The sequence below is a fragment of the Rhea pennata genome, chromosome 6, assembly GCF_028389875.1.
Source record: "Rhea pennata isolate bPtePen1 chromosome 6, bPtePen1.pri, whole genome shotgun sequence".
Taxonomy (NCBI): domain Eukaryota; kingdom Metazoa; phylum Chordata; class Aves; order Rheiformes; family Rheidae; genus Rhea; species Rhea pennata.
In genome coordinates this window covers 25,473,894-25,491,312 of record NC_084668.1, presented here as the reverse complement: position 1 = coordinate 25,491,312, position 17,419 = coordinate 25,473,894, and positions in this window count along the sequence as shown.

The window sequence follows — 17,419 nt, the reverse complement described above, 5'->3', positions numbered from 1 at the left end:
TTTCAGCAAACAACTCTTTTTTTTTTATTTTATTTTTATTTTATTTTATTTTATTTTTGTGGCTGACATTTTTTCCCATTCAGTAGAAAAATGGAGCCATTTGGATTCATTTTACAAAGAATCTCTTGATTAGTGTAATTTTCCTAAGTCTTGCTGGAATCTAAACTAATAAAGCTCTGTTGTAGAGCAGACCCTGCCAAATCCAACAGCTTTGGTCCAGGATGCTTCTATTTTGGGGATTCTTCCCCTAAATTCAGTAGAGTTTATAGCCCAAACTGAAGGCCAGTAAAGCCAATAAAAAGTTCCCGTAGACTTCAGCGAGCTTTAAATTGGCACCTTAGAAAATATCCGTTTTCACAGACTGCTTTTGCAGACCGTCCAAGAGCAGCTTCTTGCAAGTGCTGTAATACTGAAACTCTGGTCAAATTTGGGAGGAGGGGAAAAAAACAAAAAAAAAAAAACAAAAAAAAAAGTAACAAAACAACTTGTTTCCACGCACTTAAAATGCTGCAGCGCGTCCCCTTCGCCTGCCCCCGTGTACCCTCCGGCGAGCAGCGGCGCCGGCGGCAGCGGGGAAGGAGCTGGCAAGAGGAAGCCGTCGGAGCGGGACCCGGCCCGAGGGGCAGACGCCTCCCCGGGCTGGCGAGACGCCTGCGGGGAGCGCGGGCGATGATGTCCCGCAAAGCCCTTGCGGCTTGCTAGGTTATAAAGCTGGGTATAGGAGAATTTAATAATAATAATAAAAAAAAAAGAAACCAGTTTATCTCTTCCTGATGATTTCTCTCTGGCTTCGGGGTCTCTTTCCGGCTTCCTCTCCCCGCCCGCAGAGGTGAGCCTAATATTCACTGTAAAATGCACAGATTCCCTAAAGGGAACTTGAAAGAAATTCGCTGCTTCAAATTCAGACCTGACAGTACATATCACATCAGGGGATCCCTTTTATCAGCAGGACAGTCAGCAGGCACAAATGATTTACTCACATAATCTCTTAAACCTTTCACTTGCCGAGCCTAAGATAGAATTTATAGCATTTTTATCATTTGGACCTAAAAAAATACCTGGTAAAATTCCTCTATGAAATCTGAAACCCTCGTCATTGATTTTCTAGCTGATGAAATTTCAAAGGAACGTGTTCTTGTGCGGTGGAGCAGCAGCAGGCCCCTTCTCACGTTAGGAATCAGGTAATTCCTCCCTGGGGAGGCACGTTAAATAGGCACCTCCTATCTTTTGCATTTGAAAACACTAAGGATTTATATTAACCTCCTGAAATTTAAGACTGTATCAAGTTCTGTGGAATTTATTTCTCCAATTTCCTTTTGCCAAATAGACATAAATTTACCCAAGGACCCTAAACAACTAACGCTTTCATTTCGAGTTTTAACCTAAGTCATCAGCTTTGTATTAAGGACGAGAAAGGCAATTTATGTGACAACATTTGCTTAATATTTCTGCCAAGGGGCTGCGGCAGAAAAATAAACCCAAAGTGGGCTGCAATGTTTTATTTCCCTTCCTAATAATCTTTTGGTCTGCCGGATATGTTATCCTTTTATCTGATGAAAATATAAGCCAGTCTGATTCCAAGTCTTACTTGGCCTGTTGCAGGAATAGAATGGTATGATGTTATTATTATTATTATTATTATTATTATTATTATTATTATTAAGTTATTCTTGAATTAAACTGGGGAACATGAAATCAGAAAGAGGATGTGAAACAACTTCCCGTCTCCTCTCCTGTCGCTCCTTTTTGGCTTGTTGGGTGGAACCGGAGCCACCCGGCGTCCGGCCGCCGAGCGAAGGCGGGCGGCGGGGGGCCGCGTTCGGATGGGGACGGGCGCACGGTGCTTATCCCGCCTTCGAATCGGGACATCCCAGGGATCCGGCGAGGAGGGCTGTCGACGCATGTGAGCATCCAGGAGTTAGAAACATGCTGTAGGGGCCGTCTGACGATTTTGCAGAGCCGCTGCGGTAAGGGAAAGCCCACGGGGGCTTTGCAGCCTGGAAGCAGGAGGACCCGAGCTGCCAGGCAGTCGGATTCTGGCCGCAGCTGCCGGAGCCTCCCGAGCAGCCTGCACCGTGCCCGGCTTGCTTTACCCGCGCCGCGCCAGCCCCGCCGCGCGCTCACCCTCCTCCCTTAGTGCTTGCCAACCTCAGCGCCTCAGATAAACTTTGAACCCGTCCTCTGCTCTGTTTTTGCTTTTCTGCTTGCTGTTTCCCTAGCCGCGGGACATGCCCCCCGAGACCTCGTCTTTGCAAACAAGGAGACCTCGGCTCCGCGTGATATACGCCCTGGCTAAAGTAAACAGTAACATTCGTATTTTCCTGTAGGCTGCACCAGAGCATTGGTCAAGCATTCGCTAACTGGCCCATATTTCTTATTTCAATTTATGGCCTTGAGAGGGGCAGGAGCTGCTGTAAATGTCCTAGGCTTTTGCGAGGTATGATGCGGGGTGCGGCGTGGCTCTGCGGTTACCTCTGCAGAGCAGATTCGCAGCTCACTGGGCTGTTAAGCGCTTTTGAAACCATGCAGTGTATGGGGGGGACCCCCACACTACGCACTTGTAAATGTCAAGAGGAGTTACTGATATTTATAGAAAAGAAACTGTTTTACTCTTTCCAGTTCTATGGAGCAAATATGCTGTATACTTTAGGGTTCAGCTTCAGCAGCTCAGTCGTTTCTGTGCGGATAAGATTTTTTAAGGTCATAAAGAGATTGAGATGACCCCGGCAATTCAGCATCAGGCCTAAGTCTCCTAAAACCCAAGAAAGCGCAAACGACATTTAGGGATTGGGAAGCAAAGCGAAGCAAAGCAAACGGAATGAGCGGTTTTGTAATGCGACACAAAAACAAGGCATACGCACTTCATCACTTGAATTTCATGAGGAGCTTGATCTTGCTCCCTTCTGCAAAATATGCCTGGACATACAAATTCATACGGGAGTCCTGAAGCCGGGCAGCTTGCGCACAGAACTAGCCAAACTCCAAATCGTGTCAAGCAAGAAAAAGAAGGATCGAGCCTGACAATAACCACAGTCCAGAAATCATGACTCCCTAGTTTAATGCACCACATAGAGGTCTTTGCATTTTAATTTATCGGTTTCTTTTTAATTGACCAGATTAATTATTTCCACCTTGCCATTTGGCAGGTAGGTCACTGTTCCTTTTCACAACATTAATGAACTAATTCAGTTCTTCCCCTTGTAATTAAAAGTGTGAGTTGGAGAGATCACATTTATAAATTGGCTTGGAGCTGCAGCAAAATTTGTTCTTTATTATATAAAATACAACACCAGTTATTTCTCATGCCCAAAGGGATTTCTTATCTTTGCATTTTCTCACTAGCAAAAACACAACAAGAAAACCCCCTCAGCCCTACATTTTTCAATCAACAATAAAAATGGGTAAAATAAGATGACTCGCTAATTCCTGAATACCTACAAATCTCCCTGGGGATACCAAACTCAAGTACAAATGTGAACGCAATTGAAACATTCACGTTGTCAATGTGTTATGCTCTAATCAAGGTCTCTTGTGATCAGGTCGAAAAGACAGACAGGCTCGCAAATATGCTTCCAGGTTCGTAGAGGAAGAGGCACTGCAACTGGCCCATTAGCTTTATTTGTTTGCTTTAAGAGAGACTGGAGGAACATTAAGACTTGCTCACTGCAGTCAACACAGTAGTCACACTCACAGGGGCTGATTTGGGTCTGACTGCTTTCAAAAGCTTGTCTTAATTCTTAAGTCGCCCTCTCAGATCACTGGCTTAAATGCAAGCTTTTCCTGCCTTGAAATATTGTTGCCCAGTGAACTTGTGGCACCTGAATTAGTGAAAGCGAGGTCTCTTATATCCTGGTTGCACATACAGGGGATCAGAAGTGAATACTGGAATTGTTATGGGAGGAGGAAGAGGCAGGAACAGGGCTGGACAGATATTACAACAATTATCTGAAAACATTGTTTTGTACTTTTAAGGAATTCTCTACTGTCAGACTGAAGGTTCTTCTATGTTACTGCTGAGTAATGAATTTAGTTGTCTAACATATTCCCAGAAATTTAATTTCAGAGTCAAGTCCACAGCCATCCATAGCATCAACCCCTCCCTGGTTTTTAAATCCTCTCATGTATGTGCTGGCACTGAACATATCTGTACTTGTGCATTCAGAGGACAAAACAATTGGTGTTGACCATCCCCAGCCAAGCAATGTACCTAACCTTTAAGATATTAATGATTTAGCTGCAAGACAGAAAAAATGTTATAAGTACATTAAACATGTTTCAGGAAAGAACAAGTAACACGATATCTAAGTGTGGGTTCTCATGCATGTGAGAAAAAAACAAACAAGAGCTTTTTCAAAATGTTTTCTTACCAAATTCCTTGCCTTTCTCTGGCGAGTCAGAGTAGACAGCACAGTGCTTAGACTGTAGGTGCTAAGTGAAGGAGACTCGTAAGGATGGCAGAGAAAAGAGAAGGGAAACTGCAGGGATTTGAGAAGGTCAGGGAAAGGGGAAAGCATCAGAAACTAGGGTGCTCGTGCTAGCCTGGGAAAATAAGTATCCCAGTCAACAGAATTACAACTTCCTAAGTACAAATGTGGCTGACAGCCCTCATCTCTTTCAACTCTGCCATATGCATCTGAAGCCCAGCTGTTAAAAAACATGGGTTTTTTCCCTCTAGATTGCATTTTTTCCATAAAGAAAGAATAGGCAAATATTTAAACATATAAAACAGCCTTTGGAATGGTTCTCTGTGCATCTGTGAGACTGAGATGAATTCAACAAGATTGTGAATAGAAATGCAGCAACTGGTATTTCTAATTCCATTTCTCAGTGGAAAGCTTCTAGTAACAGCTAATAACTAACTCATACTAATCAACTCAGTGACAAAACCTCTAAAGTATGTAATATAACATAGTTTCTGATTTTTTAATGGCACCTACATGTTTCAATCTTCTACTCTACAGTCATAAAGTTTTATAGTGTTCTCTTTCGTCTACTGAGATTTCAGGTGTTTAACCACTGACTTCTACCCAAACAAAGTCTAAAGCAACAATAATGCTATCCATGTGCTCCAGTAAATGAGCATTTCAGCCTGGCTGCTTGCAGTTACAGCTTTTACATGCATACATACAGCAGTCCAACTTTCATTCAAAAGTGCAAAAGTTTCATTGTTGCAACTTCACTGCAGCCTTGACGGTTGTCAGTGGAATTACTTCTGATTTACTTCAAGAGCACCGAGACAAGAATTTGGCCCAGTTTGTATACATTTATGGAAAGAAACCTAAAGGACGCTGTCTGTTCTTGTTTAAAATACAGCAGGAATTACAGTGTTGGTGAAGAAAAGCATACAAGCCTAGATTGCAGCCAGCAGTGGTGTTGCTGTGGCATGCCATAGACATATTGTTCTCAAAAGGCCTGGAGGTTTGGTGTGTTGCCCACTGCCTGTGGGACCACGATAGATATGTTAAAGTATTTACATTAAATGACTTTTCAATTCAGCTTTGACCCAGAGGCACCTCTGGAGGGACAGTGGTGGAGGAGGAAGGACGACATATGGGAATCTGAAGCAATCAAAGCTGCTTCATGCACTCCTAGCACACCTCTGTCCGTGCCCTGCATCGTATTATATTGAAGCCTGGGACTCTGGAAAGTTTGGTAATAAAAACACAGCAGTTCAATTAAATAAACTCTCCAGGCATAGGAATGTAACAAAGCTAGGGAGTCACCTAAACTCATTACCGGTCCTGACTGGCCATAGTTTTGCTGCAATGATAAAGAGTCATTACAAATAACTATAATTTATTTTCCACATCTTACCTTGTAAGAATGGTCAAGGGACCCTCCTAGTGCCATTGGCCGTGGGGAAATCTTCACTTGCTAAAGCTCTCTGCTTTTCCTACAATCTGGTTTTCCTTTGGGTAGTAATACAGAGCAGGCACAGCACTAATAGCACCATTACGTATTATTGCAGCTCCTGCTAGCGCTGCTCCAGTTAAAGGCCTAACAGTACATTCAATAAAATAACTTGTTCCAGGGTTTTGGAACTTGGTTATAAAAATTTGTTTGAGGCTGAAACTTTGTTCTCTAGTGCTCTGTCAATAGAGAATGGCAAAAATAAATTAATAACTAAAAATATAGCTTGACAGTTTCAAGGTAATAATGCAGAAAGAAGGAAAACGGGGCAAGCTGGAACTACAAAAATTGGATTCAGCTTTGCGAAGTTCAGGTTTCTGCTTTTTTAGTTCTGTCCATGATAGGAACGACTTGAGCTCTAGTGAAGAACTGCCTTAAAACTGCAGGAATTTGTATCTTGAAAAAATTGTTTTGATTGTACTACCCTTCTCCCAAGTTCACAAATTTCCTGAATTTCCTGGAACGATGCCACTAAAATTAAAGATTGGCCTCTCTTTTTCCACAGAAAGTCTCTGGGTATTTCGGTAAGAGAAGCCTGTATTCCTCCACCACGCTACGTTCGCATATTCTGTTTCAAAGTATTGCTACTTGCCGTTCGCTAAACACAGCAACGTGCACGAAGGAGGCGTCCTCGCCCGGACGCGCACGGAGTCCAGGTGCTTTTCCCATAGCCTCTTATTCTCCGTTAACGTGACACCAGCCCAAACCACCCGCCTCCCCGGACGGGGCTGATTTCTTGTCTTGGGCTAACACAAAATCCACCCGCCGCTTTTCCCCCCAGACGGTTGTCTCCGGACCCCAGTCTGCTCCGCTCCTCACCGTGCCTCCTTTCCCCCGAGCTCCTCGCGAGCTCCGCTGCCCACTTTCCTCCTGAGCCCCACGGAGCCAGCCGGACTCCCCAAGCCCGGTGGCAAAACACCAGCGCAGGTCTGATGGTCCCCCCCCCATACCAACGTGCGAGTCTTCGTGCTGCCGGCCCCAGGGCAGGAGGCAGCACCGCAGAGACGACGGGAGCGACGCGCGTTCGGGGAGAGAGGCCAGGGCAGAAGGCACCAGCCTGGAGACCTCGTGTCGGGACCGGCCTGGAGCCGGCGAGAGGCAGCGGCCCCGGGAGCACGGGAGGTGCCGGTCCCACGGCGGAGGGCAGCGCCAAGCGGCCCCTCAGCCTGGAGCGGGCGGCATCTTGCGCTCGAGAAGCGACTCCGGACAGGGCCGACGCGGTGCTAGCGTAGCTCGCGTCTGTGGTACATCCGTCACGTGTGCAAACAAGCTGTAAAAAACGGGTTTCCAGAGGTTACCGAACTGGTGCACACTAACCAGTGTTATTTTGATTTAGAGGTAGTTTATGTCAGTTTAGTAAGTGCGTGATCCTGATCTTCTTAAGGGAGTAAAAGAAAAAAAAAATACATCAAAATACACCGAGTTTAAACCAAGGCAGGGACGTTTATGCAGCCACCTGCCTTTCACACGTGCAGTTGGTTCAGCGCGACTCACTCCTCACGGCAGGGCCTGAGACACGGCCCAAGCGGGAGCTGCCCAAGAGGCAGCGCCTCGCTCGGCCCCGCGCCCCGCACGGCGGCGCCTCGCGAGGGCCGAACCGCCGGGGGAAAACACAGCGCGCTCGCTCGCGATCTCACGGAAGAAACGTCGGCAGGAAGCGGCTTTAAACGTTCCTGCAGCTTTTCCCGGGAAGGTACGCACTCGCAAAGTAGCAGTTAGAAAAATTCGGGTCGGTTTTTCTGTCGGTTTGGTGAGCAGCGCCAGCTCCCCGGGGGCTGCCGGGGGGCAGAGGGACCCCGAGGGCGGTCAGGAGGCCCGACCCTTTCGGCCGTAGCTCAGCGTCCCGGGCAGGACCCCACGGCGTGAACTGGCACCGTGGAAAGGAGGCTTTTTGTTTAAGCGTAGTAGCTATTAAAAGGACTTTAAATACAAAAGTAAGGAAATTAAAATTTTCAGACTCAGCATGGGAGCTATTTAAGAAACTCTAACATAGTCATGGAAAGCACACACACACACAAAAAAAAAAAAGAGGTGTGTTTGGTGTGGGGGAGAAGAAGGCAGGAAAGTATGGGGGAAAGCAATAAAATGGTTAAATGGCAAGATATTGTTCGGGCCAAACAGGTGCCTTCCAAATGAACACCCTGCCCAACTGAAGCCAACAGAAAGGGAACATGAACTAGAGCAAATAAAATGTCAGAGCTTGAAAGTCAGGAAGGCTGAGAGCAATTATGAACAGCCAACGATGAAAGACGTAAAAATAAATAGCTAGGAATTCCTTTAGCAAATCGGCTGCTTTACACGGGATTAGAAGAAGCGTTTCATAGGAAGGGCACCGCAAAGGAGCTGTGCAATCTCTGAGCCGCGGGGACAGTTCAAGAGACACCTACTGCAGCTGTTTTCTTACCCATGATTAAAGCTGAGACGCTGTCAGAAGAGCGGCTAATGAAACGATTGGAAACATTAAACCAAGGGGGGAGCGCTCAGGAGAGGCTCATTATTCATGAAACCAGGCTCAGTCAGACACAAAAGGCTAAATTTTTCCCCTGTGGTTGTTAGTGCTGCCATAGTAAGTGTGAGCGCGTTTGCTGGTGTGCACTGGAAAGGTTGGAGCCGTGACACTGGGGGAGGTGATTCATACTGGCACCTGCCTGAGAGAGCGAGCCCGTCTGTCCAGGAAAGAGTAATTGCTGTCCAGTACGGCCCTGGCTGTCCAGAGGCACACACGTCTCCTTGCCAGAATAAGGCACTGGGTCCTCCAATGGGCAACCCACTGCACCCGTTAAAAAAAAAAAAGGCGTCCAGAACAGTGATTTATGTAGTGTGCCTTAACATCAATCATCTTGCTCCTTGCCAAATTTAAATAGCAAATAAATATCTGGTCTCGATGTCCAATCTGCAGAACAAATCTGGTTACAAAATAGCTTAAATTTCAGCTTTTCCTAATTGCTGTATACATCTGGCAACATTAGTTACCGGTGAATTCTATCACAGTAAGCTCTGCCGCTGCATTGATTATGTTGTATAAGGCCTTATGCATCTCTTGTATCCCCTAACTGGTCTAGAAATAAAGCTATCACTTATCAGCAATATTAAAAAAAGCAATATGAATTCATAGATGAACTAAATCCTGCCAGACATATGCAGACAGGCATGCTCTATGTCCGTTGTCACTCTAATTTCAAATAAGGTGAAATGAAGAAAAGGTGAAGCAGACACAGAACATTTGGTCTGCATGCTTGAAGAAAATATGGGCTTCTGCATTATAACTTAAAGTCCTCATACTTGCAGCATTTGGATCGACTTGCGGTGGCCACAAGGTGTGATTCAATTTGTTTTTAAATTTACTTTCACCACACTGTAAATGTACTCATTGCTACAAGTCTCTGTAAAATCAAAAGGCAGAGTGGGTAGGCAGACATGTGGGTAAAATATTCCCTTGCGATCTGTAAATTCAGGGACTGCATCCAAAAGGCATTAAACAAGAAAGCCATCAAAACAGAAGGCCAAAAAAAAAAAAAAAAAGAGAGAGAGAGAGAGAGAGAGAGACAGAAGGAACTGCACTTCAAATGCACGTAAATATTTAAGAGTAGGCAGCTTGTAATTTCTATTCAATTTCACAGAAACTGAAGATCCAAAATCTCTGTTGGTTAAATGCACAGTCAGATCTACGCTCATCTAACTCTGCCAGAGAGCTGAAGAGGGTTCAGCAGTGGGAGTTCAGCTCTGGACCCACAGGCTCCTTCTTCCGTGGCTGTTCAGAGGTCCCCGAAACGAGCCAGCCTGGTGCCCCTGTGCACCGCTGCGAGGGGATGACCTGCGCCCGCAGGAGCTCCTCGCTGCCTCCACTCCACGAGCAAACCTGGCAAGGATCGCTGCGGGCCGCGAGGCTCGGTAGCATGTTATGGACTGCAACTGCATGGCCAGACTCTCTCCAAACCCTACCAGGAAGGCAAGGCCTCCAGAACACCTCTTGCAAATCACAGCATCACGCAGAATCAGAGAGTGGTGGAGGCTGGAGAGGGACCTCTGGAGATCATCTAGTCCAACCTCTCTCCCCCTGCTCAAGCAGGGTCACCTAGCGCACGTTAGACAGGATTGTGTCCAGGCGGACCTTGAATATCTCCAGAGAAAGAGGCTCCACAGCTTCTCTGGGCAACCTGCTCCAGTGCTCTGTCACCCTCACACTATGGCAACACTAACAACCACTAATTGTTTTAAACAGTTATAAAAACAGCTATATTATCCCAATAGTTTAAAGCTGAGTGGTTTTAAGGTCATGGCTGTTAATTTCAAGTCCCACTTAGACAACTCAAAAGTTCATTTTAAACAGAAAGCTTTGCTAAAAAAGAACATCACCCAGCTTCTGAGGCAGCCATATTACAAGAAATTTTGTTTTGTACGATGTGTGTTCATCAGTTTATACAGAATAAATCAAACCTTTGTCATCAGTTAAAAGTGCTTCGTATCCTCAAATAAGGGGAGGGCAGAATTTAATCATTCAAACACCAAAGCACAGCCTTATTCTAAGACTGCTGTCAGTTTCCAGTGCTGGCATTGCAGGAGAGAGAAAACAGCACCAGCCCAGTAATGGGAACAGATTCTTCAAGGGAACAAACCACCAGGAAAATAGTAAATCTGGCCACAAAAGCGTGTGCTGGTGCAGGGCACGCGCTTTATTTGTGGGGCACCGAGCAGACAGGGTTTACACCCTCCTTGCCCCCAGCCCAGCAGTCAGGCTGTAAACAGCCCTGCAGCAGCGTTTGCCGTGGGAGGTCACAGCATGGACCCAGGTGTGGAAGCGAACGTGGCAGAAGCAAAGGTGAGGACCTTTACCGTCGCCCTGCGCAGCGAGAACAGCTGAACGGTGTCTGCTCCCTTAAACCATTCGTAATCTGATCACGTGCTATATGAGAAAAACAGATTTAGCTTCTGCGAATAACCCATTCTAAAGTTATTTCAGCTCCTATTTTATACAGTACTGTGGTACAACATGAAAAACAATCAAAGGTTACTTGTTGGGTAGCCTTTGAGATCTGAGTGAGTCTGGTTACTTAAAGAGAAGCCTGAGACAGAGCATTCGTAAAATATGTACATGCAACTGCAAAGTTCCTGAGGCAGTCTGAAGATGTGTGTAAGACTTCAGCATCATGGATTGAAACTCAGGCTGTTTGTTGAAGGAGTGGTTGTAAATAGCATGAGAAAGTATTCATGGAAGACTAATACGTCTTATCTGTAAGGTAGTTGGCCAGAATTACCACCATGGAGGAGAGGACGAAAAAGGTGATGGAAAATTTATTACATAATCAACAGGTCACTCCAAATCATAGCACAACATCCCTGCCACTCAGACCTCAACACATGCAAAACTGGCATTTCCAGCACATCTAATTCCATGCTGCTGTTTCCCAGCCTGACGTTATCCACAGGAACTGCTGCTACTTAAGATAGCCAAGTTCCTGAGAAAAAAAATAATGCCCTACACCACGAACGATTCACTATGAATCCTGCTGATTCGTTGAGCAATGCTGGGTTTTCATCAGCTAATCTTGTTATGCAAAGCCTTCTGTATTAGAAACAGTCAAATCACAGCAATCGCATTTCAAACACACATGACGCAGTTATAACTCTCCTGAGACGTGTTGTCCACTCCATTAGAAATAACAACCTTTATAGTTATTCATGCTAAAGTAGCAGTAATCAAATCTCATGCTTCATGGTTTGAGATGATCACTAGAAGTGTCAGGAAGAAATTATTCTCCTCAGAGATGGCACAGCAAAATAGGTTTGTGGCTTTTGAATCATCACGTTGTCAGGAACAGCGTACTTGTTGTGTTAGATCATTGATCCAACAATTTGTTACAGATAACTCTATGAATTGCTACTCAACAAGTCAGTCCAAGACAGCCAAAATATAAATCTGTTTTGCCCACCAGAGCTAAATTTTGAGATGGTAAGAAATCCAAATCTGGCTCCAAAACACATTTTGAAGAAAAGACAGAACAGGCTAAACCAAAACTGCAGATCTAAAATCTCCTCAGATTTGTGGACACCAAGGTTTGGCTCTGAAATTTGCTACTTGGGGCTAATCACTCTTGATACAGTCTAAATTTTCTCTAACCCTTTAAAGCTGCCCAAGCAGAAACCTATAAGACCAACTGTTGGGACAACTTGATTTTGCATTGCTGATTTCATTTCACTTTGTCCACTGCTTTTATGATGATTTCCAGTGAAGTTAATGTAGCAGCACAACCACTCACAAAACAGACCAACACCATATAACAGCTGGAATTAGGTAGGGGGTGGAATGCAGACTCAGTGGTGTGTTTAACACCTCACATGAGCCTTGTTTGGCACTGATAGGCTTTTGGCAACTACAGGAGTAGAGAGAGAATCTGTAGTTGGTGGACTTCTTCCCAGTAGATGAAAATAGCAATAGCAAAGATGCGCCATTTCTGCCACTGTAATACGGATGCTATTTCTGGTGCCATCTGTGAAATAATCCTACTGTAAGTCTGGTATTTTAAGTTACTGAGAATATTTCTGGGAAAAAAAGAATAAGAGCATTTGCTCTTCGGTAGATTAAAATATTTGCAGGACTGCAAACTCTGACAGTTTTGTGAGGGCAATTTCTAAAGGCTTGGGACAGATTTCTTAAAATTAAAATAGATTACTATTTTCTGGAAGTGATTTAGAAACAGCATTTCATTATCATCCTGGCAATTCTTGCTCATGCTGGCTGCTATTCAAAATCACCTTGGCACCAGAATCCTGGCCTGGCTGCAGTTTCAAATCACCTGGCATCAGTAGCCTGGAAAAGATCCTTTGAGATAAATGACCACAGTGCCAAAAAGCAGCGTAAAACTGGACAATAAAATGTTTTCCTTTCAGGAAACAACCCTGATGCCATGGAGCTTCACAGCTTCTCCTTTCCCTCTCCTGCAGGCTCCCTCTGCTCGCAGGAGATACCCTGTTGCAGGGCCTGAAGCCTCCCTTCCCTCCAGAAGACAGGTGCTCAAGCAGCAGGACAGCCCGGGATGCATGAGCGTGATCCTCCCTCTGCTGTGGCCTCTTTCTTCTCCGTTGACTCACATGAAACAGAAGAGACCTGTCCTTGGTCTTCAGAAGAACAACAAAAAGGTTTCCTACATCCACCTCAAACAACACACCGGCTTCTGCACCCAGGTCCCAGATCCTACGACCACCCCAATCCCTGGCAGCAGCAGAAAACCCTCTTACAGTTTCTAATTTTTAGCCATATTTTGGATTGTGGGCAAAAATACACAGAAAAGTGATGACAGAGAACATGCCACTACCTAAGGGAAGTCATCTGCCAATGTGCAGCTGTCTTTTCTGCAGTTTAAAATGCTTTGGCCACAATTCTACAATGAATGCCCCCAAAATCATAAGTTTTGTGTTACAACAAAACAAGCAGACATAACCCAAATTATAATAAAGAAGCAGATATTCCTTCCTGTAAGTGATTGAACAGGGACCTGTTCCATTAGTTGAATTTTACTTTATTTAAGATTTGAAAAAGTCTGAACTTGTGCTTGTAATATCACTAGTTCTTCAGAACTCCAGAAACATGTGTCGGGATTGGAAACAAAAAGCCAGACGCAAGGAGGTTTGCTTTTTTAGAAATAATAATATTCTCAGTTCTAGCAGCGTTACATTACGCTACCTTCTAGCCACTATTGCATTAACCAAGAGCTTGTGTGCTTGCAGGCTCCGCTGCGTCTGTGTACGCTGAATTCGGTCAGCTGCTCTCACCCTACCCCACTTGCTTCTGATTCAGAGTCCACAGAAACTCCCAGGACAATTCAAAGAAAAGCCGAGAGAAAAAAAGTAATATTTTGCTCTTGCAGTAAACGCTGCGGTTTACACGCAGCACTCGAAGAAGTCTTTTACAAGGACAGAGATGAGAAATAACGCTGTCTTGTGAGAGCTGCAGCTGACAGTAACTCAGGGAGAATAAATGAGCTGGCAAAGGCCAGTACTTCCAGAGTCAACTTTGATTCCTAAACACAGATAGGGTAATCCAGTTTTCAGGGACCAAGGTGCTCACATCCCAGAATAATTCCTGGGAATTGTTGGGTGCTCAGGGTTTCTGAAAATTTAGGCACCTACATGCGTAACTGAGAATTCAGATTTCTTGCCCTGTCAATAGGGGCACTGAAGCTAGAAGCCAGATGTGCTCATGCTGTTGCTGTTGCTCAGCCCAGCAAACCCACCTACACTGGTGTGTTTTACTTACAGCATCTTCTAACTACCATGTTAGTGTATGGGGAAGCTCATCTATGCTTTAAAAGCTGCAAAACCTTTCTGTCAGCCCACCCATGCTAGCCAGAGCCTGCAATTATGTTGTTTATACAAAATACCTTTTGATTAATGGTTAGAGAAATAAAAACCATAACATATGTTGTTCTCCACAGAAAATCATAAGTCTGTCAAGCTTTTGGTGCATCTGGCCTGGAAGGGGGGACAAAGATTTATGCCTTCTGTCATACCTTGTACCTCCACGTTTAGGTTTGAGCTCTTGCCATCATTTCACCTATTACGGTCTAAGCCAATTTGTAGAAGACATCTAAACACAGTCTCCACAGCAAATTCTGCTGGGATGTCAGAAAGTATTAAGACAAAAGTGGCATGTGTACGGGCTGACAGAACGAACAGTAAATCTTGGATGAAACCGAGCCCTCTCTGGTGGAGGCACCGTGGGGACGCCGCCGGAGCAGCAGGAAGCGAGCTAGATTACTATTCCAGACGAGATGTTTGTTTCGCTCTTTCTTAGGGAGGTTTAGGAAACAGCTTCCTTTCTCAAGGAGATTTATAAGAGGCTGAACTTACACGTGGGATGCTGAGCACTGAGTACACACAAGCGTTGAAAGGTGGTATAACCATCTCTGCTTGGTGAGTGTCTTGTTCTGGTTATAACCACAATCAAAACCAAACCTACCCTGTACGTTCACACACACTAACCTGGCAAGGTCTCTCAGTTTGGAGAAAACAGACAGGATCCCTTACCTTCCCGTGTCGCCACAGAAGCTCTCCAAGCCACCGCTGCTGACCTGGGTTGCACGGAGGAAGACCCAGCACTGCCCACTCACTCAGAAAGAGTCTCGGCCACCTTTTTCATCCCCAAGTCTCATCTGAACAAATAGTAAGATAGTATTTCTGCAAGTACGTTCAAATTCACATTTTCTAACTGAATCCCATTACTTACGAGAGGTGAACAGCAATGCTGGATGTACGGCAGTGCAACAAAACGAGACTCATCGTAGGAGCTGGTGAAGAGGCTCATGTCCCTGATCATAGCTTGCTTATATAAACCAAATAACATGGTCTTATGTGCTGCCTTTGTTCCAAAGAAGAGAGAGGTGACACTGCCGGGGAAGCACCTAACATTTAAAAGGACATGGCCAAGTACCACATCAACCTGAATGAGCAAAGCAGCAGTAGGTGTGGGCTGGAGAGCAGAGATGAGAAAGATCCAGCTACATCGAAAACTCTCAGATCTGGGGAGAACTGAACAAAAGACTTTTCTCCCCCTCAGCTAAGATAGATAAGATAGAGAGGGTCTGAAGAGTGCAGGACCCAGAGCAGAAAGTTCAGTGCTTTGGCAGTAATTCACACTTTTTTCACATTTTTCCATTTATCTGGAAATCTTTTTGCTGTGGATAGACTGTGATACTAAACTGGGGTAGCTGAATCAAAGCCCAGTGGAGTTACCCAATCTGGCTTATTGTCTGCAATGCAGATTAATAGAGGAACAGGACTCTAAGCCACCTGTTTGAAGCCAGGCCACAATCTCAGGCACTTCTTTGCCTGTTCCTTGGGGCTGGGGCCACAAATCGCAGAAGTTACAAAGCAGATCAGATCACAGTGTAAATGCATGGATAGCCCAGACTTTTTCATGTTTGAGAGGATCCTTATAATGGGAGGGGAAGGAAAACAAAGAAGCAGCCTCAAAAGGAACAAAAATGGTAGAATCTATGGGCATTGAGAAATTCAAATACACAACAAAGTTTGGACCAGAAGGATTCTGCCTGCAGCCTGGGGAAACTCAGCATTTATCAGCGAACTGCCAGAAACACTGCTTCCGAATTCCACATGCCGAAATCTGCCAGGCAGGAATCCCGCTCAACTTCTCAGCCCAGCTGAACAGAAGCGAAAGCCAGTGGAAGTGGTGGAACAGAAGTGAAGCCAAATAGCAAACAAACACATTCAAGCTGTAGCCTCGATAGAATGAAATAACGGCCCACATCAAACCCTAACATGTTCCAGCACACATGATCGCTCTGCCAGGGCCCATTAACATCTAATAACCGTAAACCAGCACCTACAGAAGGAATTATATTTTCATATAAAACAGCACAACACAAAAACCAAGCTAAGCTCAACAAATCACCAAAAGGTATGCTGGAGCAGCTAACAGAAAGAAGTCAGACTCTGTTTCCAAAAAAGATGTAACACGAAGCAAGGACACAATCCCAAAACTTTTGAACGGTCATTCTGGAAAAACTGATTGGCAGCTTTTGTCTCAGAGCAAATCATTTACACAGCTGCTCAGCTGGCACCTGTACTTTCATCAGGAAAGGGCAATTTCCCATAAGGGACAATTTCCTTTTTGGAGCTACATGCCTTGTTGAGAGTGCAACCGTAGCATAGGGAGAGACTAGGAGAAAAAACGAATGAATCTAAAGGGCTCATTTGAGGAGGTAACATCTTCTGACAGTCACGATAGGGTGACTCAAAGTGTAGGCTAATTCATCTTTTGGGCTGAAGCTTTTTCCTGGCCATTTTCTTAGAGAACAGTCCTTTCTGATGTTGTGCCTCGGTCCCAGACAGCCTGTAAGCTTCCCCATCAAGAACCTCTCAGGGTATTCAAGTTTCCCTGCCCTTTGCTAGCAGAGCAAGTCAAACCAAGCTTAGGTTTGTGGAAATAGTAATTCTTACGAAAGTGGCTAAACACACACACTCACACACACACATATATATATATATATATATATATATATAGTGCATTTCCCTTGCTTTGTTTAGGAAGCCAATAGAAGAATCCAATACAAGGTTTTTGACGGTTGCCAAAAACTCGAGGATACAAGTGATGCAAACAGACTGTGAAGCTTTGCATCTCCTTGTTGCATCTCCAATTCTTGCCTAGGCCAGAGATGATTAGCTAGTTCTAGACTGCAGCATTTATATCCACATTTTGAATGTCTTTGAGTTTAGCATTTTTGGAGCAGATCTTTTGGCTCAGTTGTTGAAAGGGAAGCCAGTGAATTCATGTTCACAGTGAATTGCCCTATGCAGGCTGAATTCACGCTGGAATTTGTCAGTACCCATGTCAAGGCTAGTGGCTCACACATTTGAGGAGCTGCTGGCCTTAGTAAGGTCGTTAAAACCAGATAGCACTAATAAACTCTCCTTGTGTTAGCTGTTAGCCCCAGCAAGCCCAACGCTTATATGAACCAAGAATCTTCTTTCTTTTCTGACCAAGGTTTTTGCA